We start from the raw sequence: 13199 nt of genomic DNA on the forward strand, positions 1-13199 counted from the left end.
GGGAAGGTAATGGCAAACAACTGCATAAACAAACTCTGCCTACTAAACACTGTGATGTGATATCACCCCATAGGTCTGTACTTTACCTTGGTGTGGTGTAGTGGCTAAGAGCAGGTGCACTCTAATCTGGAGAACTGGGTTTGGTTCCCTGCTCTCCCACTTGATCTGTGGAGGCTTATCTGGTGAACCAAATTAGCTTGTGCACTCCAACACAGAACAGCTGGGTGACCTTGGGCTAGTCACAGTTCTTCTGAGCTCTCTCAGCCCCACCCACCTCACAGGGTGTTGGTTGTGGCAGGGAACGTAAAGGAGTTTGTAAGCCCCTTTGAGTCTTCTTACAGGAGAGAAAGGGGGGATATAAATTCAACTTATTTTTCTTCTTAAAATACACAAATCCTTAAACTATACATATCCTTACCTCTGCACAATGATTTTTTTAGCTCTCTGACTCACTCTATTTACGTTCTCTATTTGCAGATTTTATACTTGTTGATCATGTGGACTAGAAGTCCAAATGAACTTAGAAGTATGGAAATTTGATTTCATCTTTTGTTCTTCTGGAATGAGAATTTGTATTTTAAATTCATAGCAAAATAGGCATGATGCAGTGAGACTTTTTAACAGAAAAGGGATTTGCCTCACAGTTCCAGCCTTGCACTGATTGCAGAGCAAAGGTTGTTACAGATCTACTTGGGTTAAACATGGCAAACATATTTATTTATATATTCACATTTCTATCTTGCCCTGTCCCAAGGGGCTCAGGGCGGGTTACAGCAGGTAAAACACAATAAAACAATAAATACAGTATTTTCCTATGTTTAATGTATCTGTGTGGCCCACTTGCATTAATGGAACTATTAAAACGATCTTCAGAGCAATTTGAGCTGAGCATCTGTGGTCTACAGGCACATTAACACAATAAGCATGAAAATATTGACCATGGTCGAATCCCCACTACCGTCTTAGCCAAGTTTCAGAACACAAACTAACCAGGTTTGAGGGACGACCTCCCCGGTCAAATCCCCACTACCGTCTTAGCCAGGTTTCAGAACACAAAGCAGACCTCAAAACCTGGATTTAGTTTTGTGTTTTGAAAGCCACTGGCTCTAAGAACCAGTGAAAGTTAGAGGGATTCGACCGGGAAGCAAATTCGTCCCTCAAACCTGGTTAGTTTGTGTTCTGAAACCTGGCTAAGACAGTAGTGGGGATTCGACCCATGTGTACTTGAGATGTAGTGATCATTCTTGTTGCTGTAGTTTCTTCCCTCCAACAAAAGTTTGGAAAAATAAAAGGTTTATTGACTGACGTGATGGCTCAATGAAAAGGGATAATGAATGAAAGAGCCTTTAGCAATTGATCCGGAAATAGTTCAGAGGCTGAATGCTGCAGAGGGTGCTAAATATATCACATTCTGGCCAAGTTTCCATTTGTTACATCTTAGAGATTAGCGTCACATTCTAGCAACGTTCTGCAAAACATCTAGTCGGCAGAGCGTTTTGGTAGTGGCCTCTTCAGTACCGTTTCTGTGCAAGAAAGAAGGGAGCCATATTAAACTACATTTTTAAGATGTGGTGGGAAGGACAATTGAAAATAAAACTTCTTTATTTCATTATTAAGCTATGATGTAAATATATAGAAGCACTTCTGTGGGGGTGGGGGGGGGAGCGTTTTTGAATATGCATGTAGCAATCTGGCACCAAAGATCCCCAACCTGGGTGCTTTTGGAATTCCGTGAAAAGGTAGTGGGTACCTCCACAAAGGGACTAAATCAGAGTGAGGACAGTGAAATCTTGCCTGACTTGACAAGACCAATCACGAAGACATGATGGAGGCAGCTGCTTCCAAAATAATTACTACCTGCAGACACAAAGAAATCACCTTCTGGGCTACTGTAAAGAACCTCCTTCTCCAATCTGGTGGAAGAAAGCTAGTATTGGTTCTTTGCCCTGAGGAAGAGATGCAGTTTGATTTCATTGTGTAAAGAAAAGAGACAGTTCGTTCTCTGAGCTGGTCAAAGGGAGAAGCCATCAAGATCAGAGACATAAGATACACCTGCCTGGGCTGAACCCAGCATTTTAGTCAACTTGTAAGAAACACAAAGGCCATTTCTGCATGGCCAATGCTGGAGTGGGGGGAGTTGGAGTTAGAGAGCATCGGTGCCGTGCTAGAGCGGTCCCAGTTCGTGACGGGGAGGACGGCACAGCATCCGCACAGGCTGCGCCGTCCCCCAAACGCCTCACCGTGACCTCCGCCGCGTCACACAGGCCAGGGGACATGCCCCCCGCCCTGCGCGATAGCTTGAAAGTCGCAAGGCAGAGGGGGCGTGTCTCCTGGCCTGTGCGACGCGCTGGAGGCTGGAGGACAAGGTGAGGTGTTTGGGAAAGGTGAGGGGGAATGGTACCTTCCAGCCGCTGCCATTCGCACGGCAGCGGCTAGAAGTTGCTGTTTTCCAAAAACCTCGCTGGGGAAGCGAGGTCGGGAAACAGCGGCTTCGTGCTGCTGGGGAGGCGCGAGGGCAGCGCGGCTGCGATGCAGCTGTGCCCCCCATGCGAATAGCTCCCTGGGGACGGCGTTTTTGTTGTTTATGGCCCGTGTGGAAAGGGCCAAAGCGCCGTATTTTTTATAGTTCCATTCAAGACTCTTTGAATTTTATCCCCAAGATGCAAATGGGCACCAGGAAATGCATCATGTACACAAATGCAGCTTATTTCCGGGCGTGTTCTTTGTTCCTTCTTTCTCTCATGGATAATTTAGTTAAAATGAATTCTTGTTCGCTGTGGTGTGTGGTGCCACAGGTCACAGGTTATCCACAGTTAGTTTCCTACAACAGACCGGACTAGTTTGTAAGAGAAGCTCATAGTAGCCTGCATGCTAATAGGAGTTAGTTTCTAAATGGAATTTAGTATGCTCAGTAGTGTGTTTCAGAGCCTAGCAACAGGTAGGGTGTCTTTGCAAAGTTTGGCAAACGCACAGTTTTTCAGCTCATAAATTAGGAAAACTATCTTGTTCCATGTGACTTTTAAGGAAACAACCTAATTTATTTTAAATACGTTTTTTTAAAATAAGCCACTTGAGTGTACACACACTTATACACACTCTCACTCACCCACTAAAATCTTTGGCTGCTTCAGGTTTTCCCCCCAGATTTTGTGGAAGCCTTTTTGCTTCTGTTCATTTTGGCACGCTGAATTTCGTCTCACACCCTTTTCGCCGTGTATTTGTTTTGCTGCATTAAAGTATGATGGATGTGCGCACAAGGAAGCTGTGTCGAATTAGATTCACATAGAAATGCTGTATGAAGCACTTCCTGAGATGGGAGGGTTTAAGGCTGTTTTTACAGAAGAGGAAATAAATTTCCCCAGAGGCTCATTCTGCAATGCTCGGCACCTTTAGGAAAAATTAATATTTATATCCCTGGAATGAAATCTGTAGCAGGTGTGTTACAACAGGTGTGCAGTGTGCTGCTTAGATCCTGAATATGAAACTGTTCACAGGTACATTCTGGGTTTTTTCCCCACCCAAAAAACGGAGAATAAAGTACTACTTTTTCCTGTTAAGTGGCACTAGCACCAGGGCATTTTTGAAAAGTTACTGTTTTGAAACAACATTTGAGACGTGAACCAAAGGCTTTGAAGGAAAGATGAAGATGTGTCAGATATATGACACTACAGAGGTAAACGATAGAACCTCTGACTAGTGATCCAGTTCCATCATGGCCCTTAGAGCCAAGGAAATTTTCCAGTAAATTTCCAGTAAAGAAACATTGCAGTTTTTCAAGAACGCAGATTCAAGTTATCTGAGTGGGAAGCAGACTTCCCTTAGGAGATGAAGGCAAGGTGGAGGAGGAGAAAATTCCTTTTTATCTGTTCTGCTTCAGAACCAAGAAAGAGAGGTGTAGACATTTGAGGGAGGCTGCCACTATTTGCCTTACCTCATGGCTACAAATTTAGCTACGGTGAGGTCAGATGCCATAGAAATTGCCTGGGCAGGTAGTCACTCTGCAATTTCAACAGAGTGTTCTTGCTTCTAAATCTATACCAAAGGCAACAGCAGAGTTCTTCTCATGAGGGGCCCTCTGACAGTTTTCTTAACATATGAAAGATTTTCCAAGCTGTAACATCTTTGAATCTTGTCTCAGAATTGAACTTTTTCTTTTAAAAAAGGTTTTGCAACAAGGACTCAACTATATTTTTCTACTCTGGGAAATGTTATTAACACTTAGTCACTTGGCAATAAATAAAATGATGGAATGGAAGCAGTCTCATTTTTACATAATAGTATTCTACGTAGAAGGGGTACATGTGGGTACAGTTTAGCATAGATGTCAAACTCGCGACCCTCCAGATGTTATGGACTACAGTTTCCATCATCCCCTGCCAGCATCATGCTGGCAGGGAATGGTGGGAACTGTAGTATATGACATCTGGAGGGCCGCGACTTTGACACCTGTAGTTTAGTGTATGATAAAGTCAAGGTGGGGTACAAAATAATGTTTGGTTCACTGAATTACTCTGTTGCAGTTTCTGATTAATTAGGCTTGCGTATAACATCAAGTACTGAAGAGGTTTCTGTTCATCTTTTGCCATTTGTGAAAGAGAAGTAAAGGAGAGTAAAGATTAGAAGGAGAGTGGAATGGCAAATCCTGTTAAAACTGGTCGCCGTTTACATGTGGTTTTTATGGTGGCCATGAAATATACAGTGAACAATAATGCACAGTGGACTGTTTCATCACTGTGGCCCCTTCCGCACATGCAGATTAATGTACTTTCAATCCACTTTCAATGCACTTTGAAGCTGGATTTTACTGTGCAGAACAGCAAAATCCACTTTCAAACCATTGTGAAAGTGGATTGAAAGTGCATTATTCTGCATGTGCGGAAGGCCCTAGGGTCCTAAGCTTCCTAAGTCTATTAAAATCAGTGGGCTTAGAAGGGTGTAATTCTGCTTAGGATTGCTGTGTGGTAGTTCAGTGTGGATATTTCAGTGTGGTAGTTCAGTGTGGATATTGCCATTAGGCAGTTGTACATATGGTCATATAATCCAGTGTACACTACCCAAGATATTATAGAATCATAGATTTTTAAAATCAAAATCAGGTATTACTTGTGCTGCATGTACTCTATACTTATAAATGCTAATTGTTTTGTTAAGAAAAACTGTTCAGTCTATATAAATCATTCAGAGTAAGGACTGATATTGCTTATTTTGCATAAATTATTCTGTAACAGTTACTACTTTGCAGTATTCTGGAGAAAGACAAGGAAATGAAGCCCCATTCCCAATTTGTAGAAATCTTATTTAATAACTCCTCTGCTTTCTGAGTTCAGCAGGTATTCACTTTCAAGCATCTGCTGACCCAAACCAGTAAAACTACCCATGTACAATTTAAACAGAAAATGAAACTGATTTTCTGTGCATTATCAGAGTGACAGTGTAATCAAATGCTTGCACATTAGATACTCTTTCAAAAGATTTGATCAACAGCATCAGAGTACATATTCTATTGTGTAAAATAAGGCCATTTGGTAACCAATTTTCCCAAAGCATATGGTTTTAATCCTCATAAAACAATGTGTAATGTCCAAATATTGTGTCTTGAATTATGTCAGTACAGACATTGTTCATATATTCTCATAGTGAGGTTTGTAAGACTGTTTTCTTTTGTCTAAGGCATCTGACTTCTTACTTGCAGCTTCTAATTTTTGTTACAAGACTTTCTTTCCTGGACTCTAAAATGGTATCCATCATTTTTAAATTTTCTCTAGGGATTTATAAAGAGGTAGAAACTGACCGTGACATAGTTCATGAAATTCTGCCCAAATTGTAAATGTTCCTGTTAAATTTATGGTATATTACATAAGCCATAGAAAGATAAATTCTCTATATTTATCATTAAAATCAGGCCCATTCTTTTATATATAAAATCCACATTTTGGCTGGGTTGGGGAAGGAAATAAATGTTGAAATCGCCATTGTGTTTTCTCAGTTTGGCATAGTAAATGATGCGTAGAGCATTACTACACTAGCTGTGAAGGGACTTAAAAATATTACCAAAATGTGTTTTGTAATTGAGACTCATTTAACAGGGCAATCCTGCGGAAAGGGAGTGGAAAGTCTCAGAAGGCAGTGTGACCTAGTGTAAATGCCTCTTGCGTCAACATAAGGGGCATTATCGCTGGTCCAAGGGCACTTGTGCCGGTGCCAGGGAACTGCATGGCAGCCTGACGCCCAGGTGCCAGTGCCATCACAGTGCCAGTGCTCCTCCAGTGCAGGAGCCGGCACTGCAGGAGTTGTCCTTGGGGGTAGGGCCTGCTTTTGTCGGCTTCCTGAGCCCTTTTGATCACATTTGGTGGTGCACGCTGATTCTGGCAAACCTAGTGGGACAGCCCCTGGAGCTGCATAGGCAGTGGCCTATCAAAGGGGAAGGGACTGTCTGTGGTGCAGCTGTGCCGGGGCTGTGCTGTCCTCGATTGTGGTGCCACTACTCCTTCCCAGGATTGCATTGCCCGTCTGATCCATCCATAAAGCACTGCGTGGGTTTTGATCTGGAAATGCAGGTTGTAAGAACCTTGTCCCGAGGGCCTGTTTCCACAGCCATGCCAATGTGTGGTCATGGGTATAAGGAAAAAGACAAGGAGGCCCTGTGTATGTGCCTCTGCCACATGAATCTCATGTGGGATTGGCTTTTGGCATGAAATAGCAATGATACATTTGGGGCTATGCAGAGAACCACCTCACTGCTTCCCGATGCTTCTGGAATTCAGCAAATCCGTAGCCCTTTTCCATGGGTACTCTACTATTTACTAATGAAAGGAGTCCTTAAAGCCTGGTCTGTTTGGGGACAATCCCTGACATGGAGGTGTCCCAGGGCTAAAACTGTGTGGAAGAAGTAACATACAAATTGATGGGGCCAGACAGCTTCTTGGCAGTGATTTGTGTAAACGTGGGGACATTTTGTTCCCCTTGTGCTTAAGTTAATTGCTCGCAGGAAGCTAAGTAGTACTAGCAGCTCATACATTTCTTCTTCCAAGTATCAATGGCCATGAAACTGATCTGTGTAGTGATTTTTACAAGTTTATTTTAAAATGTTAAGCCACCTTGCCATCCCAATAGGGTCCCTAATGTGGCGAACATGAAAACATTTAAACACCAACACAGCATTTAAAATAATAAATAATTCTATAAAAACCTCTGAAGCGCATAAGCACACTACACCAAAACAAGGGAAGAGGGCCAGAAAGAGTCATTGGAGGTATGCCAAACTAAACAAAATATTAGTCACCTGCTGGCAGACAACAACAGTAGAGGAAGGTGGATAAATCTCCCTTTGTGGGAGAGAGTTTCAAAGGTTTGTTGCCACAACCAAGACAACCCTTTCTTGGGTTGCCACCCATCTAGCCTCAGCTGGCAGGGGCACCAAAGGAGGGCTTACGAAGATGACCAGAGTAGATGGGTAGGTTCTTATGTGAGATGGCAGTCCTTCAGCTTTGCTGGCCATAGCCATATAGGGCTTTAAAGGTCAACATTAGCTCTTTTAATTGAGCCCAACAGCAAATTGGAAGTGATTGTAGGTAAAAAAGACTAAAGTGATATGATCCCTGCTTTGAACTCCAGTCAGCACTCTGGCCTCAGCATTCTGTATCAACTGTAGCTTCTAGACCAGTGGTTCTCAACCTTCCTAATGCCGCAACCCTTTAATACAGTTCCTTATGTTGTGGTGACCCCCAACCCTAACATCTATTCATTTTACAGATGGAGAACACTGATGCAGAGTCTTAGGCGACCCCTGTGAAAGGGTCGTTCGACCCCCAAAGGGGTCCCGACCCCCAGGTTGAGAACCACTGTCCTAGACAGTCTTCAAGGGCAGTTTCACATGGAGTCCATTGCAGTAATCTAGTCGAGATGTTGCCAGGGCATGCATGCTCCAAAGTTGACTCACCAGCCAAAGCTGATGAAATGTACCCTTGGTCACTGCTGCCTCCTGCTTATCGAAAAGGAGACTTGGGTCCAAAAGAACCCTCAAGCTATGAGGTTACCCCTTTAAGGGGAGCGCGGTCCCATGCAGAACTGGAAGTATCCCATTTCTTGTGTCAATGTAGCATGTATGAACCTTAAACCTTTAAACCTTTATATCGTAATCTTTGGCCACCAATCTAAACCACCTGACAGGGCTGTTGTGTAGCTACCACGTTTCTCTGAAAATAAGACAGTGTCTTATATTAATTTTTGCTCCCAAAGATGCACTATGTCTTATTTTCAGGGGATGTCTTATTTTTCTGCTCCACAGCTGCATGCTTTGGTGTTCTGTTCAACGGGCATGCTTCCAATCAAAAACTTTGCTACGTCTTACTTTCGGGGGATGTTTTATATTTAGCACTTCAGCAAAACCTCTACTACGTCTTATTCTCAGGGAATGTCTTATTTGCGGAGAAACAGGGTAAAATGAAGAAGGGGTGAATAGTGTTGGGTATGGAGAAGAGTGGGATAGAAATGCAGTAGAAAATAAAAATAGACAACAGTACATAGTACAGGAAGGTACCGGCATTGTGTTTAATTTTTGGATTTGTGGCATGGAAAAATATTAGAGTTGGTAAATACTATTTGGAGAAAATGTAAGGTTTTGCTGCATCCTTGATCTTGCCAAAAATTGGTCGCTTAAAAAAAAATCTTGTTACTAAAAGCCGCTGTCACCAGTGGTGGGATCCAAAAATTTTAGTAACAGGTTCTCATGGTGGTGGGATTCAAATAGTGGCGTAACGCCAATGGGACTGGATGGGGCACGACGGGGGCGGGGCATTAATAATTTCTCTGTTACTGCAAAAACTCTTACTGAAAAAAAAAGTTCCTAATTTCCAGCTGGTATCTTTCTGTCCATAATTTAAACTCATTATAGCAAGTCCTGTCGTCTACTGCCAACAGAAACAACTACTTCTCCTCTAATTGACTGCCTGTCAAATACTTAATACTTTCAAATAATTTTGTTTCTAGAAATCAAAAGAAGGATACTTTCCTTAAACAAGGAACGTTACCATATTACTAACACATGTTTTTAAAACAGCCCAACAGGGAGAATTATCCCGTTTTCTACCTTCGCTAACCAGCCACTTAGGAAACAACAGGACTGTATGATTTTTGGACCTAATGGAATTTCTAACGCAAAAGCAGACCCAATTAGTAACCCCCTCTCGGCACACACAAATAATTAGTAACTCACTCTCGGGAACTGGTGAGAACCTGCTGGATCCCACCTCTGGCTGTCACTTATATAACATCTCGGCCTCTTTATGGGGGGTCTGAGATTCCAAGCTTGTGACACAGTCAGACATCAATTGTGGGTTCTCCTCAATGTTTTCAAGTGTGATTTGAAATTCAGATTGTGACAGTGGAGCTCTCTGATGTTTTACCAGCAGGCCAAATAATGCTGCCCAGGAACCGTTCAAGCCAGAAAAATGCCACAGAAGACAAGCCTTTTTCTACATGTGCCACAGCTGCAATCCAAATCTGGCACCCTGTGTGTGGGAATTCTATAAAGAAGACGTCAGACTCCTCATTTCCAGGGTTCATCATTCCTGTTGCACTGTCCTATTATGGGACTTGGCAATGTATAGCAGGCTTTTGGGGAGGAAATCATATGACGAGTATATGAAGCTGTCTTGCAACGTTGGTTCCTGTATTTAGACAGTTAGTTCATCTAGCATGGCATTATCTACTGTGACTAGTAAGAGCTTTTAAGCTGCTACCTCAGATAATTTTAACTGAAGATGTCAGAGATTGAAATCTGGGACTTTCTACAGGCATCCAGAGCCCTGCCCCTCCCCGAATTATCTATATCCCACCCTTCCTCCAAGGAGCATATGGGATATGGCTTTCCCTTTGTTCTGTTTTATCCTCTCAATAACTCTGTGAGGTAAGTTGGGCCTGGAAGGGGAGCTGGATCCAAGCCTAACCTATCTCATAGGGTTATTTGGAAGATATAAAGTGATTTTGAGGCAGAGTGGGATTTTAAACCAGATCTTCGAGAGCGTATCATACTATATTGCTCTAACTACCTTGAGCAGATTCTCTAGAGAGGCAGTACAGAAAAGTTCTGAATAGCACCATGCTGTAGCTGCCAAGGATGGAAGTGTGTTTTGCTAAAGAGTGATTTCATTACAGTGTTGTACATATATGGCAAATAATTGTGTGAGTAGCATTTGCACTGCGCTTGATTTAATTAAGAATTTCTAAGCAACTGGTTTAATTCGAGAACTCCTTTTCTCCCAGCCGTCAACCAGATGCCCTCAGCAATGCCAGAAAGAGTTAAGGTAGCAGCTAGGCATCCTTTCATCATGTTTAAATTTAGAACAGCACTACAAGTATATTTTAATAGATATTTCTATTAGTCTTTAATTGTTGTAAGCTACTTTGGGAGCCAAAAAGGAGTAAAAAATATGAGGCATTTACATTGCAGTCCTAAGCTGAGTCATATCCTGCTAAACCCATTGAATTCAATGTTATTAGAAGAGTGTAACTTTGTGTAGGATTGTACTGTACACACTCCAGAAAGTTAAGAATCTTGCAACCTCTTCTTGAGCATTCAGAAGCACAAGTGCATATATGCACATGCCCTCAGGCTCACATATCAGTAAGTGTGGATTTTCCTTCCTGTTAACCACCATTAGACAACAGTGTTTTACCTGTATTTGATTTCTTTAATTGTTCCCAGGTTACTACATCATATGTCATGTTTTAGCCAGGAGTAAAGACTTCTGGCCAAATTATAATCCATTTGATTCAAGGCGTTCATAATGGAAAAACTGAAAACAGTCACACAATTGCTATTTGGAGTGAGGTCACCTTTTGCTGTTGAACATTCTTTTAGTAATAGCAGCACTGGCAGAAAACCGAGCTCTGATTTAAGAACTCCTGGTTTAAAAACCCAGCCAGCAAATGACAGCAGAGCTACAGGGAGTCTTGCGCTTGTTTCAGCGAGTTTTTATAGCAGCCTCCAAAGGTCTCTAGGACATCAAAAAAAAATAAAGTTTTGCTCTTATTGGCTCAGTGTTTAGACACTTGTTTTTTCCTTGAGTATTTTAGTTTTGAGATGAAAAAGAAAGATTCAAGAGGACTAATCAGTCCTCTATAACAAATATTTCCCCAAACTGTTGCCTCCTACTTGATTGTCATTTCTGCTCTTCCACCATCCTTCTGCTCCTCAACTTGTTTTACATGGCAAAAATAAAAATACATCAAGTGTGATCAAACATACATCTAGAAAAGAGGCACCTGTTTGGCGAGAGGGATAAGGAAGTGCTCAGAATAGCTTTATACTTTAAACAACTGCACTGACCAGGGATTAATCTCTTATTATATTTCCTGTTGCTTATGAGAAGTATGGAGGTGACTACTGCTAGAGGCTGGAAATGGGCTGTAACTAGACTCAGTATCATGCTTAGATTTGAACCACAACACAAAGTAGGCAACACTCAAACTGATGGTGGAAAGCATGACATGAAGTGGAACCCAGAATTGCTAAATATGCTTAGGTAACCCTTTGATATTTTTTCAGAGTTGCTTTTCTGGCAAAAAAGATAGTGTGGGCGGATGTGTGTGTGTGAGATTAGCATTCGGAGGCTACTTTTCATGTTAAAAACAGGGATTGTTTCTGTTTGATATCACTCATTTCCTGTAAACGTATTTGGAGATTTTTTTTCCTATCAGAGTTGAAGTGGCGTGGTTGCTATAATGTGGAAGTTACTATCTATCGAACAAGCTTACCTTACAGAGTGGGTTTGAAGCTATTTATTGACTTCATTTCTAGTCTGCCTTTCTTGCTGAGCCTCAAGGTGGATTACAAGTAAAACAATGCAGTAAGAACAGTCAAATTCATATTACTAAATGTAACTAAACATACAACTAAACTTAGCTAAACCACTACTCAGCAACCTTGGGAAGGAACACAAATGTGACAAAAGAAATTGGGTATTTTTGGGTAAGGAAATCTGATCTTGCTCCCCTCTGCCACCCAAGATGAGATAAGCAGGCTTTGACACTAACTGAATCCCTGCTTGCCTTAGAAAACAAACAGTGCAATCCAAAGGGGGAGCGGGGGGGGGGGGGCGCTAAGGAGGTGGCATAATCCTGTGCTAGTGGAAATGTCGCTTGTTCTGGCATAAGGGGTATTTATGGCAGTGTTGAGGCACTCATGCCCACACAGGGGAGTGGGTGGCAGCGCAATGCATGGGCCATGGCGCTGCTACGGTGGTGCACCTCCAGCATGGGAACTTGCACAAAAGGGGGCTTTCTCAGGATGGGCCCATAGACAAACCAACAAAATTCTCCTGCCCTGGAAGTGTCACTGGTGGCTGGTTCCTGGTGCCAGGGGGTCATTCCCATTGGCCAGGATTCTCTTCCTCCCAGCAGCCCCTCTAAATATTTGCATTTGGAATGGCAGCCCAGCAGCGTCTGCTTGGAGGGGGTGGGGCAGGGACCTTAATGCATTGGTCACCGTCATCCATTGGGGAGTGGAGGAACTCCTCCAATGTTCTTCCACCCCTCAATGATTGGCAGCTGACCTGCCTGTCAGGGCCCCTGTCCTATCCCCTCTACACTGTGCTGCTGCTCCACCATTCCAGGTCCAAGGACTAGCTTTTTGCTCTTCCATCCTGGAGCTGGCCGTGATGCAGCAAACCTCTTAGGAGGCAGCACAGCTATGCTATCCCTGACTGTAGTGTACTCCCCCGCATCCCGCCCAAATTACACTGTGGGTGTATCTCTTCGCATTCAAATATAGGAATACTACTGGTAAAAAATAAAGATACAGTCACAGATTATACTGGCTTGGTGTGGCCAAAAAAGATTAGTGTATGTAGATGTTATGACCTGAAGAAAAAAATCCATTTTTAAATCCAGACATTTAAGGGAGCAGCAGTGGTGTAGTGGTTAAGAGCAGGTGCATTCTAATCTGGAGGAACTGGGTTTGATTCCTCGCTCTTCCTCTTGAGCTGTGGAGGCTTATCTAGGGAATTCAGATTAGCCTGCTCACTCCCAACACATGCCAGCTGGGTGACCTTGGGCTACTCACAGCTTTTCAGAGCTCTCTCAGCCCCACCCACCTCACAGGGTGTTTGTTGTGAGGGGGGAAGGGCAAGGAGATTGTAAGCCCCTTGAGGAGAGAAAGGGGGGGATATAAATCCAAACTCCTCGTCTTCTTCCTCTTC

General features: G+C 42.9%; 2 protein-coding genes across 6 annotated transcripts in view; one reads left to right on the forward strand and one right to left on the reverse strand.

Moving 5' to 3' along the window:
- Positions 1–13199, forward strand: part of RALGPS1 (Ral GEF with PH domain and SH3 binding motif 1) — a 240760-nt gene that overhangs the window by 96835 nt on the left and 130726 nt on the right. The gene's annotated exons all lie outside the window — the stretch shown is intronic.
- ANGPTL2 (angiopoietin like 2) overlaps positions 1–13199 on the reverse strand; it is a 35456-nt gene that overhangs the window by 7129 nt on the left and 15128 nt on the right. The gene's annotated exons all lie outside the window — the stretch shown is intronic.

Source organism: Sphaerodactylus townsendi, linkage group LG12 (assembly GCF_021028975.2).
Source record: "Sphaerodactylus townsendi isolate TG3544 linkage group LG12, MPM_Stown_v2.3, whole genome shotgun sequence".
Lineage (NCBI taxonomy): Eukaryota > Metazoa > Chordata > Lepidosauria > Squamata > Sphaerodactylidae > Sphaerodactylus > Sphaerodactylus townsendi.